At 36.8% G+C, this 24202-nt stretch overlaps 1 long non-coding RNA gene across 1 annotated transcript; it reads right to left on the bottom strand.

Annotated features, from left to right (window-relative positions):
* Nucleotides 1-21482: 21482 nt before the first annotated feature.
* LOC149238617 (uncharacterized) lies at nucleotides 21483-23729 on the bottom strand. Its single transcript, XR_016245406.1, has 2 exons — nucleotides 23430-23729; nucleotides 21483-22709 (listed from the first exon to the last, which is right to left on the bottom strand). It is a non-coding gene; the product is annotated as an uncharacterized LOC149238617 (long non-coding RNA).
* Between the last annotated feature and the right edge of the window lie 473 nt (nucleotides 23730-24202).

The following is a 24202-nucleotide window of genomic DNA, read 5'->3' as shown; positions in this document are numbered from 1 at the left end:
TATCCACTTACAAATTTCAGCTCTGTAAAACCAAGGAAAGGACAAAAACATACGCATATTAAAACATACAGTCATTGATCTATAGAGCACCTCGCAGTAGCTAAATTACAAAACAATATTTCCTAAAATAGGTCCCAGAAGTGAATAAATTATTCTGGAGAAATTTTATAAACATGAACTGGAGGAACAAGTTGTGCTGAGTATAGAATTCTGAAAAACTACCAATCATTCTGTTTCATATTACATCAAGCGCCCTGGTAACTAGGTTTTTCCAAAGAAATTTACGCATGAAACTAGTAACTACATGAATTAATGCCTAAGTGTCATAGGGCATGCAAGGAAGAAATAAACAACAATGTTGGGATTCGGGAAAGTTCTTAGCAGTACCATGTGTCTAAATCGAGCTCCCAAGAGTGAAATGAAACTGACCTCGAAAAATTAGCAATTGAAATTACATAGTTACTATGGTATCCAGTCGCGTAGCGATAAATGATTTTTCCAAAGATATTCTCGTACATGCATTATAGAGAAACCACGGTATAAATACTTTATTGTACAAGTCAACATTAACAGGGAAATAACACAAATAGGGGAATTAAACATTCTTACCTGACCTAGTTAAAGGCAGCGCGTACTCCTTATTGTGCCAACAGAAAGAGAGGAGGTATTATTAATTTTCTATGAAAATATTTCTAGAAAGTAGCACATTGGCGAAAAGCAAAATCAAGAAAGAAAACAAGCCCGAAAGTAAAAAGGGTGACCTAGTGTGAAAACTCTTACAGGATATCAACCGGGCAAACCAAAAGATGGGTCATTTTCCATAAGAAGAACATCAAAACTACTCGTTGCAAAAATAAGAATTAAAAGGAAGGTAAAAAACAAATTATAGGCACTTACCTTACATTCACCATTGGATCCAGAATCACCAAATCCATTTATTTTACCTCTACTACTCCCTATCCAGAAAGAGGGGAAAACATTATTACTACACATATAGATTGCATATAAGGCCAGCCCTGCAAATAACATAAATAAATAAGATAAGGTACATGTGAATATCGTAAAAGAAAACAATATTATCTGAAGGCGAGAAAAACCGAGAACTCATGAGAATAGCACCCTGGTATGAGCATTATACCTACGAAACCCAAGTAAAATAATTAGCACTGGAAGAGATAATGCTAGAGGAAAAGAAAATATAGAGTCTAATGAAATTTAGCCAGTAGAGACAACATAATTGTATGCGATATTAGTTTAAAAAAAGAAAAGTTGCGCTCTACCATAAGAAAACTATGTACGTGTGAAGCCTAACCAGAGACAATTGTGATAGTTGGTAGAATTGAACCATGTCTCCATGACGCCTATACACTAAAAAGGGTGAGGGTACATGGCACTAGTCAAAGAAACAATGCCACAAAAAACCCTCAAAATAAAATGACTAACAAAAAGAGGAAAGGGAGTGAAAATGAAAAAGGTACAAGAGATTATGGTTTGCTGTGAAGGAGGGAAACGTGGAGATAAAGGATTGGGTACGTGGTGTTTTGAGGCCGATTTGAATGGGTGATAGTTAGAATCGTGGGGTGCCATATAACTGTAAGAACCTGAATCCTATTATTAGAGCCTTTATTTCGTTATACACTAACATATCTATTTTCCTGTTAATTTATAAATAATAAAAGGAGCTTGCTGACCTTTTCACATATCTTTAAACATTTAACATCTAATCATTTTATCATAAGCAACATAAATTAAGGTGAGCATTCCATTGATATCAACTTAACAAGAGTAGTCCATGGAAAAATACCTGTTCCGGCGGTTGATGACGATACCTTTGTCTGATAGCTCCAGCTGAACGCTCCTTCTGGCCGACCCAACCAGATTTACCTCCCAGCCAACTAGGAAATAAATTCCTAGCCCAGGAAACCTCCACAGGTTCCCTAGCCCTCCGTGCCCAAGTCCAACCAGGTATAGTGTGTCCTCAAGAAGAATGTGCAAAACTAGATAATGATACTTTCCTCCTCTCAAACCCAAGAAACCTCCACAGGTTTCCAAGGTCTCCCAAAAATCATAACAAGGCCAAACAATCACAACCAACCCCCACAATCCTAAGCAAAATTCCAACTCCCCCTCTTCTTCCTTCCCCCTTCCCTTTTATACCCTCTTTCCTCAACCACCTCTCATTAATGTCTTTAACTCTCACCCATCCTTGGTTGACTTCTCTTCCAAGCTAGAGTACATTTGGAATTGTGATATGAATTTAAAATTGAGAATTTAATGGGGAAGTACATTTGGGAATGTGAAGTGGTTGACTTCTCTTCCAAGCTAGAGTACATTTGGAATTGTGATATGAATTTAAAATTGAGAATTTAATGGGGAAGTAAATTTGGGAATGTGAAGTGGTTGACTTCTCTTCCAAGCTAGAGTACATTTGGAATTGTGATATGAATTTAAAATTGAGAATTTAATGGGGAAGTACATTTGGGAATGTGAAGTGTAATTACATGGGGAGGACCATGTCTCCTCCTTAGTAAATGTGAGGGTACATTGGGGAATGTGAAATGAATAAATATATATATTGATGATAAGATGGAGAGGACTATGTCTTCTCTCAATTAAATGTGAGGGTACATTGGGGAATGTGAAATGAATAAATATATATTGATGATAAGATGGAGAGGACTTTGTCTTCTCCTTATTAAATGTGAGGGTACATTGGGGTGTGTGAAATGAATAAATATATTTTGAATTAATGGAAGGAGACCATATCCTACACAATATTCAAATTGAGAAGGTAAGTGGGGAATTTGAATAATGGAAATCATAAATTTATTTTAGACCAATATTTCTCAATATTTTCAGATAATGTAAATATTAACACAATTTGTAGGATAAGGTTTAAGTGGGGCATTACATACACCCCTCCTTCAGAAAACTTCGTCCCGAAGTTAGAATGAAAAGATACAAGGAGTTTGAAAGCATAGCAAACCAGAAAGAGTTATAGCATTAAATTTGATAAGTCAGACAATGACATTACTTCCCATCAAGAGTTTCCAACTGATCCATATCCTCCTACCCTCCTTGACCTACTTCCGTTCCCACCCTATCCATCCTCTGCTACTCTATCAGTGGCAACGGCCATACTAACCACTGATAAAACCGACATGGTGGAAGCGTCGAATACCTCGACCAAACTTTCCCCAGCAGGCATCTGGCAATCGTCATCACACGTCTAGGGGGAGCGTTCAGCTGTCCTCCCCACAATTCCAGGTTTCGGAGGATACACGGTGGGAAACACCTCCACCCCTCCTTCAGAGCACGGACCACACTACAGAGCTGGTTGGACTTGTCATCGAATAATCCAGTCAGGTCGTCTTGCCACCTGTCATTTGCATTTTACTCATGTCATAAGAGTGCATATCAAGTAGATACCAAATGTAATAGAACAATGTACATCGTACCTTTCCTCATTGGTCATCTCGACCTTCCCCAATGGAATAGTATATCTTGGTTATCATATGGTTCTTTCCAACCTGTAGTTTAGTTCTCATCCATGCATATATACAACCACAAAATAGATATAGGTACATGATCTTAAACATCATGTTTATTAAGCCCAATGTCCACGTGTCAATTTTTGTTGTTCATACTGGAAATAAATCTTACATTAGATAAATCATAATTTCACTAAGTCATTGATTAGATAAATCATATCTATATAAGCCTATACGATGCAACAATAACTTTGACAAGTCATGCACTAGATAAATTGTAACCAAGTAAGTCATACATTTGGTCATACATCCAACATGTCCATCATCAATATCCAATCCATCAATCGATTTTCACGTGTCCAACCAAATGTATATAATGTTCATGGAACTGCAAAATAGAACCTTAACATAGGTGGCTATCTATGTTAAAATGGGCATCATAAATGCTCATGTGACATCCTTGTGGAACCCCTCAATAACAATTAGAGTTGAAACAGATTCAACTGTCCATCATGGAAAATAGAATTTGAACCCGTATATGTTATAAGGTGGTACCAAAACCAAGATAATAGCAAGCAACAAATTAGTGCACTATCAATTCCACTAGGAGGTGTTAGTATAAGTTTTATGCATATAATTTCTTTAAAACCTTAGTGAATAGATACGTCCCAATCTTCCAAACCCATTTAATTAATCTTGAAATAAAATAAAAACTCCAAACTTCAGAACTGTTTCCAACATGATTTTCATACTTTATTTTTTTGTAATTTGAGAGGAATGTCGTGTAAATGTCAAAAGGTTCAAATTTATTATATATTTAATCATTGTTTACTAGTACTAAAACAATCTTGTGATATATATTGCAGCTCACAATATGACCAGACAATTGAAAAATAATTAAATGAACGGAATAATTTCCTTCTCCCTATTGCTATTAGTATTTCCTCTAAATGGCACCGCATTTCTAAAGATGCCTACTCCTTTCATAAGTGGCCAGTGACCACAAAGTTGCGAAGAAAGTTGAGGGTCTTTTTATCCAAAACTAGCAACACATTACTTTTCACGATATTTTTATTCAACACTAGAATAAGGGTAAATGTGTATCCTAATATTTTCACTAGAAAATTCTACCCCACTAGACCATCTTTGTAAGGCCTCCATATGTTATGCACCATGCAATAATTGTTGGCATTAGCTTGCTACTCAACTTCCTAAATCTTTCCAAGATAACCCCTGCATACTTGGTTCGAGATATAAAGATACTTTCTTTTGTTTGTTCGACTTTAATACCAAAAAAAATATCTCAATAAGCCCATTTTTGTTATTACAAATTCTTTCTCGACTGCTAATCTAGATTCTTCTATGGATAGATTATTTCCTGTAAAAATAAAATCATCTACATACAAGCAAATAATTATAATTTCACCTTCATTGCTAACTTTGATGTAAACTGTTTGGCTTCCTGCTACTTTTATTAAAACCATTGCTCAATAGTTACGAGTCAATGCAGCTATACCAAGCATTTGGCAACTGCTTGAACCCACACAATGCTTTTCTTAACTTGTACGTCATTGGGAAAAGTTGATTTTACATCCATTTGATGGACTTATTATTTGTATTGAGCTACTATTGCCATGACAACTATAACGTTTTCCCTTCTTTGTACAAGAGCAACGGTTTGATTATATTCTCTTCCATATTGTCGTTTGTACCTTTGACTACAAGTTGTGCTTTGTGCCTTTCAATTATGCATTATACATTATTCCTGGGTTTATAAACTCACCTCACACTAATAACTCCTTTTTCTGCTAGAAGATTTACTATCTCTCGCGTCTCATTTTTCTCAATTGTTTGGATTTCTTCATCCATGTCATCACACCATTTTCTTTCTTTTACTACATTCTCAAAATAAATAGAATCAGATAAAAAAAAATATAGCAAAACTCACAAAGTCATTATCATCATCTTCACACTTGGATATCTCATATATTTCTTACAAGTAGAAAAGAGTCTTCATCTTGATGCACCAGATACCATTTTCCCATCAAGCTATGGTACACTACTAGCCATCTCAAAACTGCAAAATAAAAAAGCCTCCAAATCTTCTTCTCCATTCATACCTTTTACTCATCTTTTACATATCCACCCATCATTGTTTGACTGCTAGTACGAAACTCGATGGGAGATCTTTGGAGAAACTTTGACAGATCATATTCTTGGAAACTTGTAGAGGAACCTGGTCTTTTCAATACACAGACACACACAGACAGATACATATACTAGATCTGAGTGACCCACTCCTTTGATATCATAATTTATATGTCTGCCTTCCTTGCTGTGTATGCCATATTTCTTTTATGTATAGAGAGAAGTAGATCTCTAGATACAACATAGAATCAAAAGACATGTCCCATAGACAAAGTTTGGACTACTGGTCATACAACTTTTGCACAAGAAAATATCTTCTTCAACGGTGGTCTGGAAAAACTTGTTTTCTGCTTCAGCTCAGACTACTTCTTTCACAATTTGATCTTAAGTTATAGATTTAAACTCAGTCTCAATCATCAATATCTAGTTTGGATGTCGTGGATGTAGATTATCATCATCATTCTTAGAGAAATTTGGATCAACAACATGCTTATACTGAATTCGGATCATAATTGTCATCAACTCAAATCACATCATTGGATCAATAATATAGATCTCTTCATTAGAATTTGTAAGATACAGAGATACAATCACTGTAAATATGAGCCCAGACTTTCGTTCATAGGAATCATGACCTACCACAGTAAAATTCAGATTAATTTCATACCTTGATTAGGCTGAGACTTTCTCAGATCCAGCCTCAGAGAAGCTCGCACATCATGCCGCAAAGAAGCTTGCAGAGTGTAAATGATCAGTAGAGGTATGGGCTAACCATGCTTCAAACTTGGATCATAGAGAGCTCAGATGTAGTCACAGCTTCATAAAATAGATTTAGACCTTAGCTCTTCTTAGAAACCCGTCACTACAGACAGGAGTTTGATTACTATGATGATGTCAAGTTGAACCTCTTTAAGTCTTCAAGAGGGCTTCTTAAAGCTTTCAAATTTCAGATCTACCGTCGAGATGAACCATAGAATTTTGTAATGACATATGGAAGGCATGTACATTTGAAATGGCACTTGGAAGTTCTTCCCCCAATCTATAAGAACGAAACTTCTGCATGCAAAGGGGATCATCATGCAAATACTAGAAGGCCTTAAGAGAATAACATAATGCACCCACTTTGGGAGTTTTGAACACAGCTCCACATTCATACAAGCCCAATCACCTCACTGCTCACCACTAGACCACACATCCGAGGGTAATTTCCCATTTTTTTTTTTGATCAAATATTCTCTTATTTTATTCAAAACCAAATTTTTATATTCCTGTATTCAAGCATTTTTTTAAGGTGCAATATCCAACCTCATCTAAAATTCCTTAGCAACTGTGGATAATACCACACCCAAAAGGTTTTCTGTATCAAGCACAAATTTACCATGAGGTTTTACATTTATAGACTTCCTGGTTATGCCCTCTGAGTATGTCTTCTGATTGTTAATATTTTGGGTTTCTACAAATTTCACTTAAACATATGAGAAACCAAAAGCTTTCTGTCTCATATTTGTTTCAAGATAAATATGAACGAATATTCTATGTATATCTGGCAACATATTTCCTGGAGTGGAAAGTCTATTTACTCATTACTTCAACTTCTCCTTAAGAAACTAAGATATTTTATTCACTTCCTTCAATACAACATTTCAGTATATAAAAATTCAAGATGTTTAAAAGTAACTGTGTAGAAACAATGCTATTGGTTCAGTGCTATAAATATGCAACCTGCTTCTATATTTAAAGTAAGCTTCTTTGTCTGAAGAGAATCATACCAATTCAACCTTCAGAAAATGTTATAATTGATAACCTGAACATATATGCCTTATCAAGTAAATCTTTCTTTAGTGAATGAAGTTGTTAATTCCCATGATCCTATTCTTTTGAAGAGGCCACAGCAAAGTTGATCACCATAAAATTGTTGTTGACCACTACAACACAGTTTTGTCATAAAAGCTAAAGGAAAATCGGTACGTAGGTTGGTGAAAGCATTGTATAGACTGAAGTGAGACTCACAAAAATGGATAGCAGTACCAAACCGATTGACGATAACAATGTAGTCTTTCTAAATCTTTTGATGTGGAAATCTCAATATCATTAAATTATTGTTCAGGAATTGAAGCTTGACAGAAAAAAAAATGCACGATATTTATATTACAAGAAAATTATATATCAGAATTGCTCAAAAGTTCAAAATAGAAAATTGTAATCCCAACAAGGCACAAATGGAGGTAGAAATTAAAAAAATTAAATATGACCACACAAAACCTGTAAAAGAAACAATGCTTTGAAGATTTTTTTTGAATTAGCATAACCCAGAGACTTCTATAAAGTTAAAAGTACCCTACAATGGGACACATATAAGGACAGTTCATAAGACAACTATCGTAAATACAGCTCCCCAAGATGACAGAAGCTCACGTTCCCTATCACCCAGTAATTCACCCAGCACAATAGAATGTATGTTGCAGGTGTGTTCCGATCATGTGTAAATTTGAAAATTGAAATAATGAATAGGTAAATACCAACGTGAAATTAGCACAGGAAAAGCTACGTTGTCAAACAAATAATTTATTAAATACCTACATAGACATAATAAATTCCAAAAAAAAAGGACCAACAATGGTAATCCCAGCACTCTTGCAAAATATTTGCATGGCAATACGACCAACTTCAGATGCATTCAGAAGGAGAGAGATGGCATCTGCCCTAGAAGCACGGACAAAGTTCCCAGAGCTGGTTACGAGGGAAGAGAAACGTGTACGTTTTGTAGTGGTTCATGGGTTGGAGATTGTGGAGCAGCCAAATATGCCTATTGAAGATGCTGAATGGTTCAAACGCTTGACAGGAAGGCATGAAGCAGCGATTTCTGAAAGAGATTATAAGTTCTATTCAGCGAGACACAAATATAGACGTACCCCTCAGAACACCCTTTCTACTCTCACTGGAATGCCTGCATATCCTAATGCAGATAATTCTCCAGCATTAGGTGCTCCTCTGGTCTTCGTTCACCTTACACGAATGATGCCCTGAATCTCACATCTCGATCACCTCCTCAACATCAAATACAGCACCAACCACAACATCAGTTGCATTGTCTACCACATCAACCCCAACACCAGCAGCTGCATCAATCCCAACACCAGTCTCTTCATCAGTCTCAGCCGTCACCGCACTTATCCCATCCATCTCATGGACAACATTGCACTCACACGTCACACTTGGATGACATGCCCCATGCACAGCATACCTCACCAGTACCTCAGCATATGTCTCGCAATTTGCAGCAACCACCTTTAAATGTTGGAGGCAGAATGCTTGTGTTGGTAAGTGCCTATTTGACATGGCTTTTGTCCAATCTTTATTTTGATTATTTCACTATGTTGGAGGTTGAGTTCCCAAGCATCTTTTGACTTTTTCCACTTATCTAGTGCTTATTCTTTGACCTTTTTCAAAAGTAAAATGAGAAACCTTATTTAATAATTTGCGATGGGATGAAAACATATGCAACTTATGCATGTTGCTGATAGTACCAAGGAATGGTGTTAGCTTCTACAATCAATGACTTAGGTTTTCTGAAATTTAATGGTTAATGCTTTCTAATTCTCCTTTCTGTTGATCTTCATTCTCGACAATTTTTTTTTTTTTTGCAGTCTTGACTACTATGAATATATTAGCTTTGGTTTTATATCATTTGTTCACATTGTGAAATGCAAGAGTCACACCTAATTTTCAAGAAACAAAATTGATATTCAATGCTTTCTCTTTTAGCTCTTTCTAGTACGTCTTCCTGTTTGAGGCTTTGGTTCTTGTTCATTTCTTTCCAGTACCATCTTTTTGTTTCAAGCTCGAGAGATGAGCATCTGAAATATGTTTACGTGTTCAAATTTCCTGTTTATTGTGTGAATGACTGTGCTACTGATAGTATGTTTTTTAATCCTTTATGTACCTTAATTTTTATATAGCTTTTCAATCAAAGATGTCAGACCCGACTTGGTGCCTGACCCATTTTGGCTGAAGTGTCAAAGTTGATCTGTGAGTCAGCAGAGACCTGGGGATTGACCCAGCAAAGAGCCGACAAATTGAAAAAAATTACGCACTTTTAAAGGCTTGGTGGGTAAAAGGTGAGAAAAATCCAAAAGTTCAGATCAGTTAATGAGCTAATTCAGCTCAGAAATTCTGGAAATGCTGCTTTTACTGTGAAAATCTCAAGTATTAAAATCAAATCGGAAATGTGTATCCTAGCTGTCCTAGCCAGTGAGAATGAGCTCAGAAGCCTGCAGAAATTTTCTCTTAGCAGTGAAAAATTTAAAATTCAGGTCTGAAGATGGGAAAAATTCTGTGTCCTAGCTGGTGAAAATCCGTGCCCTAAATCCTCTCAAATCTGTTCAGAAATAAGCACAAAATTTGTAACACATAATGGTAAACAAATGGGAGAGATGTTTCTATTGCTATACCCTAGCTGTGTGTCTAACATGGCCCCACTGTGCATAAGAATCACTGGGAAAATTGCTCCATGTTGCTCTGGAAATCCGCTGCAAAATAGGTCTGTTTCTGGATTTTATGGACAAAGGGTATAAATTGACTCACTCAGGCCCAGCTGAATCTGACGAGACCTGCTGGCTCTGACTGAGTCTTGTCAGGACCAGCTCTGACCTAACCTGGTTTAGAGTCTAGACAGGTTCTAGCTAGTTGCAGTTGGTTCTGTTCTGATTCAATTGGTTTTGAAGCCGGGTTGGGTCTAATTTTGGTTATGGTTTATACTATTGATGGCTTCTTTGTTCTATGCAGTTTCAGCAGATAAAAGGAGATCAGTTAAGCCACAACTCACAATTTATATTGAAATTGTAACAGCCCACCCAGCGATACGCGCTAGATTGCCATTACCCATGTCTTGCTCTTAAATCTGAGTCAATATGTGTGATTAATAACTCAACAAAATAAACATGCATGTTACTAATCTATTATTTTCCTTTCCGAGCAAGCCACTATGCCAATTCAATTCAAATCACATCAACGAACAATATTCATTGGTCAAAAACAATAACTTGATGCCTTTCACTGTTGTTGTAACCCACACCAGTAAACTCTCTACAACAATTTACTCCTCGGGAATGAAAGGAGACTAGCCATGAATCTCCCCACCAAACACACAGCTGAGAAAAGCCAAAATGCACATTCCAGCAATAAACCAAAGGAAAAGGCCAAAATGCACATTGTCCAATTCATGGAGCAGAGCAGAGGAGGACCCTATCAGCTTCCTCTTATCAATCACTTCGTCCTAAAAAAAATTGGTCTGCAAAGTGAGCAGTGAAGCAAAACCCCACAGACAAAAATAGCAATAGCGTTGATTCCATAAATATGGCAGCCAACGGGGAACCAGAATTCTCCTTGTTTACCCTAATCACAGAACTACAATTACCTAGCCTGTCTTTCTTCTACCCTTGTCTATGCAGCTGTTCATCTTTCTCCATTATGGTTTCAAAGTTCAATGTTTAATTTGCTATTCATTCCACTGTGGATTTTTTTTTTCAAGTATTCTCGGAGGCAAGAAGGCTGGATTGAAGCTAATGGAATATTGCCACCACCTGACACAGTATGAAGAAAACGATCTCTGTATCAATCACAGGTCTTTGTTGATTTTTAGCATGAATGGGTTACATTTCCATTGAGATCAGTACTGGTGATCTGTCAACAGTCGGCGATGGTCTTTAGGACACTTATACCACCTAAAAATCAAATCTTGATAGATCATCCGCAAATGTAAAACATACAAATGATTGCAGACAGAGCAGCCTAATATTATTGATGGGAGCGAGTACTGAAATATAAAACGAAAATACTGCATAAACAAATGAATCCAACGATGCGAAATATATAATCTGGCAGAGATGTATATTCAGGAATCCCCCCTGAATACCACTGGTATCGAAACCGCTAGAGTTACTGTAATCGAAAGCACCAGAACCTACATCACCTGAACTATTGGAATCGAATGCAGTGGAACTACCGAAGCTATCGTTATAATTCTCTGAAGAATCCGATGTAAAATTTGCGAATGCCATTTTCATTAGAGACGACCCCGCAGACTGTGCAACACCCTTAACGAATCCCTGGCAGATGATGGTTTCATAAGAAGGTGGGCCTATCTGAGATGATCCCCTTGCAACAGATTGCCCGGCCACGGGCATTTGGTTGAACATTGGTGGACGAGATGGCCCAGCGGGGCGCTGAAGAATTCCTGTGGGCAAATAATTACGCAGAGTGCTGATAGTGGAATTGATAGGAGGACTTGAGACATTAATTGACCTAGATGCCGTCAACGGTTATGGGCTTGTTCATGCAAGTCTAAATAAATCGAAGGCCCCTCTCTGATGGCTGTGGTATATATACTCATAAACCTCCTCTCTTCTAGATGCATGTGGATCCTACATAAACCTTGAGATCTTTTCTTTCCAAAATGGAAATGTACGCAACGTAGAGATCTTTTCTTTCCAAAATGGAAATCTAGCATATTGATTGTTGGCATAAGAATGATTAAATCGTTGTTAAGCCAAACCTTTTTAAAGTCTTTAGTTTTTTTTTTTTTTTTTTTTTTTTTTATTAGAGGTTAATGTATCGGTTTCAATCTAAAACATATATATACAGATAGATATTATAAGTACTTAAGAGGATTATAAGCTTTTATAACGGAATTTGGGTTTAGTGGGCTTTGAGTCCAGATTTTGAACCAGAGCTCTGATACCATGTGTAAGAACCTGAATCCTATTATTAGAGCCTTTATTTCGTTATACACTAACATATCTATTTTCCTGTTAATTTATAAATAATAAAAGGAGCTTGCTGACCTTTTCACATATCTTTAAACATTTAACATCTAATCATTTTATCATAAGCAACATAAATTAAGGTGAGCATTCCATTGATATCAACTTAACAAGAGTAGTCCATGGAAAAATACCTGTTCCGGCGGTTGATGACGATACCTTTGTCTGATAGCTCCAGCTGAACGCTCCTTCTGGCCGACCCAACCGGATTTACCTCCCAGCCAACTAGGAAATAAATTCCTAGCCCAGGAAACCTCCACAGGTTCCCTAGCCCTCCGTGCCCAAGTCCAACCAGGTATAGTGTGTCCTCAAGAAGAATGTGCAAAACTAGATAATGATACTTTCCTCCTCTCAAACCCAAGAAACCTCCACAGGTTTCCAAGGTCTCCCAAAAATCATAACAAGGCCAAACAATCACAACCAACCCCCACAATCCTAAGCAAAACTCCAACTCCCCCTCTTCTTCCTTCCCCCTTCCCTTTTATACCCTCTTTCCTCAACCACCTCTCATTAATGTCTTTAACTCTCACCCATCCTTGGTTGACTTCTCTTCCAAGCTAGAGTACATTTGGAATTGTGATATGAATTTAAAATTGAGAATTTAATGGGGAAGTACATTTGGGAATGTGAAGTGGTTGACTTCTCTTCCAAGCTAGAGTACATTTGGAATTGTGATATGAATTTAAAATTGAGAATTTAATGGGGAAGTAAATTTGGGAATGTGAAGTGGTTGACTTCTCTTCCAAGCTAGAGTACATTTGGAATTGTGATATGAATTTAAAATTGAGAATTTAATGGGGAAGTACATTTGGGAATGTGAAGTGTAATTACATGGGGAGGACCATGTCTCCTCCTTAGTAAATGTGAGGGTACATTGGGGAATGTGAAATGAATAAATATATATATTGATGATAAGATGGAGAGGACTATGTCTTCTCTCAATTAAATGTGAGGGTACATTGGGGAATGTGAAATGAATAAATATATATTGATGATAAGATGGAGAGGACTTTGTCTTCTCTTTATTAAATGTGAGGGTACATTGGGGTGTGTGAAATGAATAAATATATTTTGAATTAATGGAAGGAGACCATATCCTACACAATATTCAAATTGAGAAGGTAAGTGGGGAATTTGAATAATGGAAATCATAAATTTATTTTAGACCAATATTTCTCAATATTTTCAGATAATGTAAATATTAACACAATTTGTAGGATAAGGTTTAAGTGGGGCAGTACATACACCCCTCCTTCAGAAAACTTCGTCCCGAAGTTAGAATGAAAAGATACAAGGAGTTTGAAAGCATAGCAAACCAGAAAGAGTTATAGCATTAAATTTGATAAGTCAGACAATGACATTACTTCCCATCAAGAGTTTCCAACTGATCCATATCCTCCTACCCACCTTGACCTACTTCCGTTCCCACCCTATCCATCCTCTGCTGCTCTATCAGTGGCAACGGCCATACTAACCACTGATAAAACCGACATGGTGGAAGCGTCGAATACCTCGACCGAACTTTCCCCAGCAGGCATCTGGCAATCGTCATCACACGTCTAGGGGGAGCGTTCAGCTGTCCTCCCCACGATTCCAGGTTTCGGAGGATACACGGTGGGAAACACCTCCACCCCTCCTTCAGAGCACGGACCACACTACAGAGCTGGTTGGACTTGTCATCGAATAATCCAGTCAGGTCGTCTTGCCACCTGTCATTTGCATTTTACTCATGTCATAAGAGTGCATATCAAGTAGATACCAAATGTAATAGAACAATGTACATCGTACCTTTCCTCATTGGTCATCTCGACCTTCCCCAATGGAATAGTATATCTTGGTTATCATATGGTTCTTTCCAACCTGTAGTTTAGTTCTCATCCATGCATATATACAACCACAAAATAGATATAGGTACATGATCTTAAACATCATGTTTATTAAGCCCAGTGTCCACGTGTCAATTTTTGTTGTTCATACTGGAAATAAATCTTACATTAGATAAATCATAATTTCACTAAGTCATTGATTAGATAAATCATATCTATATAAGCCTATACGATGCAACAATAACTTTGACAAGTCATGCACTAGATAAATTGTAACCAAGTAAGTCATACATTTTGTCATACATCCAACATGTCCATCATCAATATCCAATCCATCAATCGATTTTCACGTGTCCAACCAAATGTATATAATGTTCATGGAACTGCAAAATAGAACCTTAACATAGGTGGCTATCTATGTTAAAATGGGCATCATAAATGCTCATGTGACATCCTTGTGGAACCCCTCAATAACAATTAGAGTTGAAATAGATTCAACTGTCCATCATGGAAAATAGAATTTGAACCCGTATATGTTATAAGGTGGTACCAAAACCAAGATAATAGCAAGCAACAAATTAGTGCACTATCAATTCCACTAGGAGGTGTTAGTATAAGTTTTATGCATATAATTTCTTTAAAACCTTAGTGAATAGATATGTCCCAATCTTCCAAACCCATTTAATTAATCTTGAAATAAAATAAAAACTCCAAACTTCAGAACTGTTTCCAACATGATTTTCATACTTTATTTTTTTGTAATTTGAGAGGAATGTCGTGTAAATGTCAAAAGGTTCAAATTTATTATATATTTAATCATTGTTTACTAGTACTAAAACAATCTTGTGATATATATTGCAGCTCACAATATGACCAGACAATTGAAAAATAATTAAATGAACGGAATAATTTCCTTCTCCCTATTGCTATTAGTATTTCCTCTAAATGGCACCGCATTTCTAAAGATGCCTACTCCTTTCATAAGTGGCCAGTGACCACAAAGTTGCGAAGAAAGTTGAGGGTCTTTTTATCCAAAACTAGCAACACATTACTTTTCACGATATTTTTATTCAACACTAGAAAAAGGGTAAATGTGTATCCTAATATTTTCACTAGAAAATTCTACCCCACTAGACCGTCTTTGTAAGGCCTCCATCTGTTATGCACCATGCAATAATTGTTGGCATTAGCTTGCTACTCAACTTCCTAAATCTTTCCAAGATAACCCCTGCATACTTGGTTCGAGATATAAAGATACTTTCTTTTGTTTGTTCGACTTTAATACCAAAAAAAATATCTCAATAAGCCCATTTTTGTTATTACAAATTCTTTCTCGACTGCTAATCTAGATTCTTCTATGGATAGATTATTTCCTGTAAAAATAAAATCATCTACATACAAGCAAATAATTATAATTTCACCTTCATTGCTAACTTTGATAATTTCACCTTCATTGCTAACTTTGATGTAAACTGTTTGGCTTCCTGCTACTTTTATTAAAACCATTGCTCAATAGTTACGAGTCAATGCAGCTATACCAAGCATTTGGCAACTGCTTGAACCCACACAATGCTTTTCTTAACTTGTACGTCATTGGGAAAAGTTGATTTTACATCCATTTGATGGACTTATTATTTGTATTGAGCTACTATTGCCATGACAACTATAACGTTTTCCCTTCTTTGTACAAGAGCAACGGTTTGATTATATTCTCTTCCATATTGTCGTTTGTACCTTTGACTACAAGTTGTGCTTTGTGCCTTTCAATTATGCATTATACATTATTCCTGGGTTTATAAACTCACCTCACACTAATAACTCCTTTTTCTGCTAGAAGATTTACTATCTCTCACGTCTCATTTTTCTCAATTGTTTGGATTTCTTCTTCCATGTCATCACACCATTTTCTTTCTTTTACTACATTCTCAAAATAAATAGAATCAGATAAAAAAAAATATAGCAAAACTCACAAAGTCATTATCATCATCTTCACACTTGGATATCTCATATATTTCTTACAAGTAGAAAAGAGTCTTCATCTTGATGCACCAGATACCATTTTCCCATCAAGCTATGGTACACTACTAGCCATCTCAAAACTGCAAAATAAAAAAGCCTCCAAATCTTCTTCTCCATTCATACCTTTTACTCATCTTTTACATATCCACCCATCATTGTTTGACTGCTAGTACGAAACTCGATGGGAGATCTTTGGAGAAACTTTGACAGATCATATTCTTGGAAACTTGTAGAGGAACGTGGTCTTTTCAATACACAGACACACACAGACAGATACATATACTAGATCTGAGTGACCCACTCCTTTGATATCATAATTTATATGTCTGCCTTCCTTGCTGTGTATGCCATATTTCTTTTATGTATAGAGAGAAGTAGATCTCTAGATACAACATAGAATCAAAAGACATGTCCCATAGACAAAGTTCGGACTACTGGTCATACAACTTTTGCACAAGAAAATATCTTCTTCAACAGTGGTCTGGAAAAACTTGTTTTCTGCTTCAGCTCAGACTACTTCTTTCACAATTTGATCTTAAGTTATAGATTTAAACTCAGTCTCAGTCATCAATATTTAGTTTGGATGTCGTGGATGTAGATTATCATCATCATTCTTAGAGAAATTTGGATCAACAACATGCTTATACTGAATTCGGATCATAATTGTCATCAACTCAAATCACATCATTGGATCAATAATATAGATCTCTTCATTAGAATTTGTAAGATACAGAGATACAATCACTGTAAATATGAGCCCAGACTTTCGTTCATAGGAATCATGACCTACCACAGTAAAATTCAGATTAATTTCATACCTTGATTAGGCTGAGACTTTCTCAGATCCAGCCTCAGAGAAGCTCGCACATCATGCCGCAAAGAAGCTTGCAGAGTGTAAATGATCAGTAGAGGTATGGGCTAACCATGCTTCAAACTTGGATCATAGAGAGCTCAGATGTAGTCACAGCTTCATAGAATATATTTAGACCTTAGCTCTTCTTAGAAACCCATCACTACAGACAGGAGTTTGATTACTATGATGATGTCAGGTTGAACCTCTTTAAGTCTTCAAGAGGGCTTCTTAAAGCTTTCAAATTTTAGATCTACCGTCGAGATGAACCATAGAATTTTGTAATGACATATGGAAGGCATGTACATTTGAAATGGCACTTGGAAGTTCTTCCCCCAATCTATAAGAACGAAACTTCTGCATGCAAAGGGGATCATCATGCAAATACTAGAAGGCCTTAAGAGAATAACATAATGCACCCACTTTGGGAGTTTTGAACACAGCTCCACATTCATACAAGCCCAATCACCTCACTGCTCACCACTAGACCACACATCCGAGGGTAATTTCCAATTTTTTTTTTTGATCAAATATTCTCTTATTTTATTCAAAACCAAATTTCTATATTCCTGTATTCAAGCATTTTTTTTTTTTTTTAAGGTGCAATATCCAACCTCATCTAAAATTCCTTAGCAACTGTGGATAATACCACACCCAAAAGGTTTTCTGTATCAAGCACAAATTTACCATGAGGTTTTACATTTATAGACTTCCTGGTTATGCCCTCTGAGTATGTCTTCTGATTGTTAATATTTTGGGTTTCTACAAATTTCACTTAAACGTATGAGAAACCAAAAGCTTTCTGTCTCATATTTGTTTCAAGATAAATATGAACGAATATTCTATGTATATCTGGCAACATATTTCCTGGAGTGGAAAGTCTATTTACTCATTACTTCAACTTCTCCTTAAGAAACTAAGATATTTTATTCACTTCCTTCAATACAACATTTCAGTATATAAAAATTCAAGATGTTTAAAAGTAACTGTGTAGAAACAATGCTATTGGTTCAGTGCTATAAATATGCAACCTGCTTCTATATTTAAAGTAAGCTTCTTTGTCTGAAGAGAATCATACCAATTCAATCTTCAGAAAATGTTATAATTGATAACCTGAACATATATGCCTTATCAAGTAAATCTTTCTTTAGTGAATGAAGTTGTTAATTCCCATGATCCTATTCTTTTGAAGAGGCCACAGCAAAGTTGATCACCATAAAATTGTTGTTGACCACTACAACACAATTTTGTCATAAAAGCTAAAGGAAAATCAGTACGTAGGTTGGTGAAAGCATTGTATAGACTGAAGTGAGACTCACAATAATGGATAGCAGTACCAAACTGATTGACGATAACAATGTAGTCTTTCTAAATCTTTTGATGTGGAAATCTCAATATCATTAAATTATTGTTCAGGAATTGAAGCTTGACAGAAAAAAAATGCACGATATTTATATTACAAGAAAATTATATATCAGAATTGCTCAAAAGTTCAAAATAGAAAATTGTAATCCCAACAAGGCACAAATGGAGGTAGAAATTAAAAAAATTAAATAAGACCACACAAAACCTGTAAAAGAAACAATGCTTTGAAGATTTTTTTTGAATTAGCATAACCCAGAGACTTCTATAAAGTTAAAAGTACCCTACAACGGGACACATATAAGGACAGTTCATAAGACAACTATCGTAAATACAGCTCCCCAAGATGACAGAAGCTCACGTTCCCTATCACCCAGTAATTCACCCAGCACAATAGAATGTATGTTGCAGGTGTGTTCTGATCGTGTGTAAATTTGAAAATTGAAATAATGAATAGGTAAATACCAACATGAAATTAGCACAGGAAAAGCTACGTTGTCAAACAAATAATTTATTAAATACCTACATAGACATAATAAATTCCAAAAAAAAAGGACCAACAATGGTAATCCCAGCACTCTTGCAAAATATTTGCATGGCAATACGACCAACTTCAGATGCATTCAGAAGGAGAGAGATGGCATCTGCCCTAGAAGCACGGACAAAGTTCCCAGAGCTGGTTACGAGGGAAGAGAAACGTGTACGTTTTGTAGTGGTTCATGGGTTGGAGATTGTGGAGCAGCCAAATATGCCTATTGAAGATGCTGAATGGTTCAAACGCTTGACAGGAAGGCATGAAGCAGCGATTTCTGAAAGAGATTATAAGTTCTATTCAGCGAGACACAAATATAGACGTACCCCTCAGAACACCCTTTCTACTCTCACTGGAATGCCTACATATCCTAATGCAGATAATTCTCCAGCAGTAGGTGCTCCTCTGGTCTTCGTTCACCTTACACGAATGATGTCCTGAATCTCACATCTCGATCACCTCCTCAACATCAAATACAGCACCAACCACAACATCAGTTGCATTGTCTACCACATCAACCCCAACACCAGCAGCTGCATCAATCCCAACACCAGTCTCTTCATCAGTCTCAGCCGTCACCGCACTTATCCCATCCATCTCATGGACAACATTCCACTCACACGTCACACTTGGATGACATGCCCCATGCACAGCATACCTCACCAGTACCTCAGCATATGTCTCGCAATTTGCAGCAACCACCTTTAAATGTTGGAGGCAGAATGCTTGTGTTGGGAAGTGCCTATTTGACATGGCTTTTGTCCAATCTTTATTTTGATTATTTCACTATGTTGGAGGTTGAGTTCCCAAGCATCTTTTGACTTTTTCCACTTATCTAGTGCTTATTCTTTGACCTTTTTTTCAAAAGTAAAATGAGAAACCTTATTTAATAATTTGCGATGGGATGGAAACATATGCAACTTATACATGTTGCTGATAGTACCAAGGAATGGTGTTAGCTTCTACAATCAATGACTTAGGTTTTCTGAAATTTAATGGTTAATGCTTTCTAATTCCCCTTTCTGTTGATCTTCATTCTCGACAATTTTTTTTTTTTTTTTTTTGCAGTCTTGACTACTATGAATATATTAGCTTTGGTTTTATATCATTTGTTCACATTGTGAAATGCAAGAGTCACACCTAATTTTCAAGAAACAAAATTGATATTCAATGCTTTCTCTTTTAGCTCTTTCTAGTAAGTCTTCCTGTTTGAGGCTTTGGTTCTTGTTCATTTCTTTCCAGTACCATCTTTTGTTTCAAGCTCGAGAGATGAGCATCTGAAATATGTTTACGTGTTCAAATTTCCTGTTTATTGTGTGAATGACTGCTACTGATAGTATGTTTTTTTTTTTTTAAATCCTTTATGTACCTTAATTTTTATATAGCTTTTCAATCAAAGATGTCAAACCCGACTTGGTGCCTGACCCATTTTGGCTGAAGTTTCAAAGTTGATCTGTGAGTCAGCAGAGACCTGGGGATTGACCCAGCAAAGAGCCGACAAATTGAAAAAAAATTACGCACTTTTAAAGGCTTGGTGGGTAAAAGGTGAGAAAAATCCAAAAGTTCAGGTCAGTTAACGAGCTAATTCAGCTCAGAAATTCTGGAAATGCTGCTTTTACTGTGAAAATCTCAAGTATTAAAATCAAATCGGAAATTTGTATCCTAGCTGTCCTAGCCAGTGAGAATGAGCTCAGAAGCCTACAGAAATTTTCTCTTAGCAGTGAAAATTTAAAATTCAGGTCTGAAGATGGGAAAAATTCTGTGTCCTAGCTGGTGAAAATCCGTGCCCTAAATCCTCTCAAATCTGTTCAGAAATAAGCACAAAATTTGTAACACATAATGGTAAACAAATGGGAGAGATGTTTCTATTGCTATACCCTAGCTGTGTGTCTAACATGGCCCCACTGTGCATAAGAATCACTGGGAAGATTGCTCCATGTTGCTCTAGAAATCCGCTGCAAAATAGGTCTGTTTCTGGATTTTATGGACAAAGGGTATAAATTGACTCACTCAGGCCCAACTGAATCTGACGAGACCTGCTGGCTCTGACTGAGTCTTGTCAGGACCAGCTCTGACCTAACCTGGTTTAGAGTCTAGACAGGTTCTAGCTAGTTGCAGTTGGTTCTGTTCTGATTCAATTGGTTTTGAAGCCGGGTTGGGTCTAATTTTGGTTATGGTTTATACTATTGATGGCTTCTTTGTTCTATGCAATTTCAGCAGATAAAAGGAGATCAGTTAAGCCACAACTCACAATTTATATTGAAATTGTAACAGCCCACCCAGCGATATGCGCTAGATTGCCATTACCCATGTCTTGCTCTTAAATCTGAGTCAATATGTGTGATTAATAACTCAACAAAATAAACATGCATGTTACTAATCTATTATTTTCCTTTCCGAGCAAGCCACTATGCCAATTCAATTCAAATCACATCAACGAACAATATTCATTGGTCAAAAACAATAACTTGATGCCTTTCACTGTTGTTGTAACCCACACCAGTAAACTCTCTACAACAATTTACTCCTCGGGAATGAAAGGAGACTAGCCATGAATCTCCCCACCAAACACACAGCTGAGAAAAGCCAAAATGCACATTCCAGCAATAAACCAAAGGAAAAGGCCAAAATGCACATTGTCCAATTCATGGAGCAGAGCAGAGGAGGACCCTGTCAGCTTCCTCTTATCAATCACTTCGTCCTAAAAAAAATTGGTCTGCAAAGTGAGCAGTGAAGCAAAACCCCACAGACAAAAATAGCAATAGCGTTGATTCCATAAATATGGCAGCCAACGGGAACCAGAATTCTCCTGGTTTACCCTAATCACAGAACTACAATTACCTAGCCTGTCTTTCTTCTGCCCTTGTCTATGCAGCTGTTCATCTTTCTCCATTATGGTTTCAAATTTCAATGTTTAATTTGTTATTCATTCCATTATGGATTTTTTTTTTCAAGTATTCTCGGAGGCAAGAAGGCTGGATTGAAGCTAATGGAATATTGCCACCACCTGACACAGTATGAAGAAAACGATCTCTGTATCAATCACAGGTCTTTGTTGATTTTTAGCATGAATGGGTTACATTTCCATTGAGATCAGTACTGGTGATCTGTCAACAGCTGGCGATGGTCTTTAGGACACTTATACCACCTAAAAATCAAATCTTGATAGATCATCCGCAAATGTAAAACATACAAATGATTGCAGACAGAGCAGCCTAATATTATTGATGGGAGCGAGTACTGAAATATAAAACGAAAATACTGCATAAACAAATGAATCCAACGATGCGAAATATATAATCTGGCAGAGATGTATATTCAGGAATCCCCCCTGAATACCACTGGTATCGAAACCGCCAGAGTTACTGTAATCGAAAGCACCAGAACCTGCATCACCTGAACTATTGGAATCGAATGCAGTGGAACTACCGACGCTATCGTTATAATTCCCTGAAGAATCCGATGTAAAATTTGCGAATGCCATTTTCATTAGAGACGACCCCGCAGACTGTGCAGCACCCTTAACGAATCCCTGGCAGATGATGGTTTCATAAGAAGGTGGGCCTATCTGAGATGATCCCCTTGCAACAGATTGCCCGGCCATGGGCATTTGCTTGAACATTGGTGGACGAGATGGCCCAGCGGGGCGCTGAAGAATTCCTGTGGGCAAATAATTACGCAGAGTGTTGATAGTGGAATTGATAGGAGGACTTGAGACATTAATTGACCTAGATGCCGTCAACGGTTATGGGCTTGTTCATGCAAGTCTAAATAAATCGAAGGCCCCTCTCTGATGGCTGTGGTATATATACTCATAAACCTCCTCTCTTCTAGATGCATGTGGATCCTACATAAACCTTGAGATCTTTTCTTTCCAAAATGGAAATGTACGCAACGTAGAGATCTTTTCTTTCCAAAATGGAAATCTAGCATATTGATTGTTGGCATAAGAATGATTAAATCGTTGTTAAGCCAAACCTTTTTAAAGTCTTTAGTTTTTTTTTTTTTTTTTTATTTATTTATTAGAGGTTAATGTATCGTTTTCAATCTAAAACATATATATATAGATAGATATTACAAGTACTTAGGAGGATTATAAGCTTTTATAACGGAATTTGGGTTTAGTGGGCTTTGGGTCCAGATTTTGAACCAAAGCTCTGATACCATGTGTAAGAACCTGAATCCTATTATTAGAGCCTTTATTTCGTTATACACTAACATATCTATTTTCCTGTTAATTTATAAATAATAAAAGGAGCTTGCTGACCTTTTCACATATCTTTAAACATTTAACATCTAATCATTTTATCATAAGCAACATAAATTAAGGTGAGCATTCCATTGATATCAACTTAACAAGAGTAGTCCATGGAAAAATACATGTTCCGGCGGTTGATGACGATACCTTTGTCTGATAGCTCCAGCTGAACGCTCCTTCTGGCCGACCCAACCGGATTTACCTCCCAGCCAACTAGGAAATAAATTCCTAGCCCAGGAAACCTCCACAGGTTCCCTAGCCCTCCGTGCCCAAGTCCAACCAGGTATAGTGTGTCCTCAAGAAGAATGTGCAAAACTAGATAATGATACTTTCCTCCTCCCAAACCCAAGAAACCTCCACAGGTTTCCAAGGTCTCCCAAAAATCATAACAAGGCCAAACAATCACAACCAACCCCCACAATCCTAAGCAAAACTCCAACTCCCCCTCTTCTTCCTTCCCCCTTCCCTTTTATACCCTCTTTCCTCAACCACCTCTCATTAATGTCTTTAACTCTCACCCATCCTTGGTTGACTTCTCTTCCAAGCTAGAGTACATTTGGAATTGTGATATGAATTTAAAATTGAGAATTTAATGGGGAAGTACATTTGGGAATGTGAAGTGGTTGACTTCTCTTCCAAGCTAGAGTACATTTGGAATTGTGATATGAATTTAAAATTGAGAATTTAATGGGGAAGTAAATTTGGGAATGTGAAGTGGTTGACTTCTCTTCCAAGCTAGAGTACATTTGGAATTGTGATATGAATTTAAAATTGAGAATTTAATGGGGAAGTACATTTGGGAATGTGAAGTGTAATTACATGGGGAGGACCATGTCTCCTCCTTAGTAAATGTGAGGGTACATTGGGGAATGTGAAATGAATAAATATATATATT

The sequence above is a fragment of the Pinus tabuliformis genome, chromosome 8, assembly GCF_031772625.1.
Source record: "Pinus tabuliformis cultivar Carrire ecotype Pingquan chromosome 8, CPIR1, whole genome shotgun sequence".
NCBI lineage: Eukaryota > Viridiplantae > Streptophyta > Pinopsida > Pinales > Pinaceae > Pinus > Pinus tabuliformis.
Note: the sequence above shows the minus strand (reverse complement) of the source record. Positions and strands in the feature narration are given on the sequence as shown.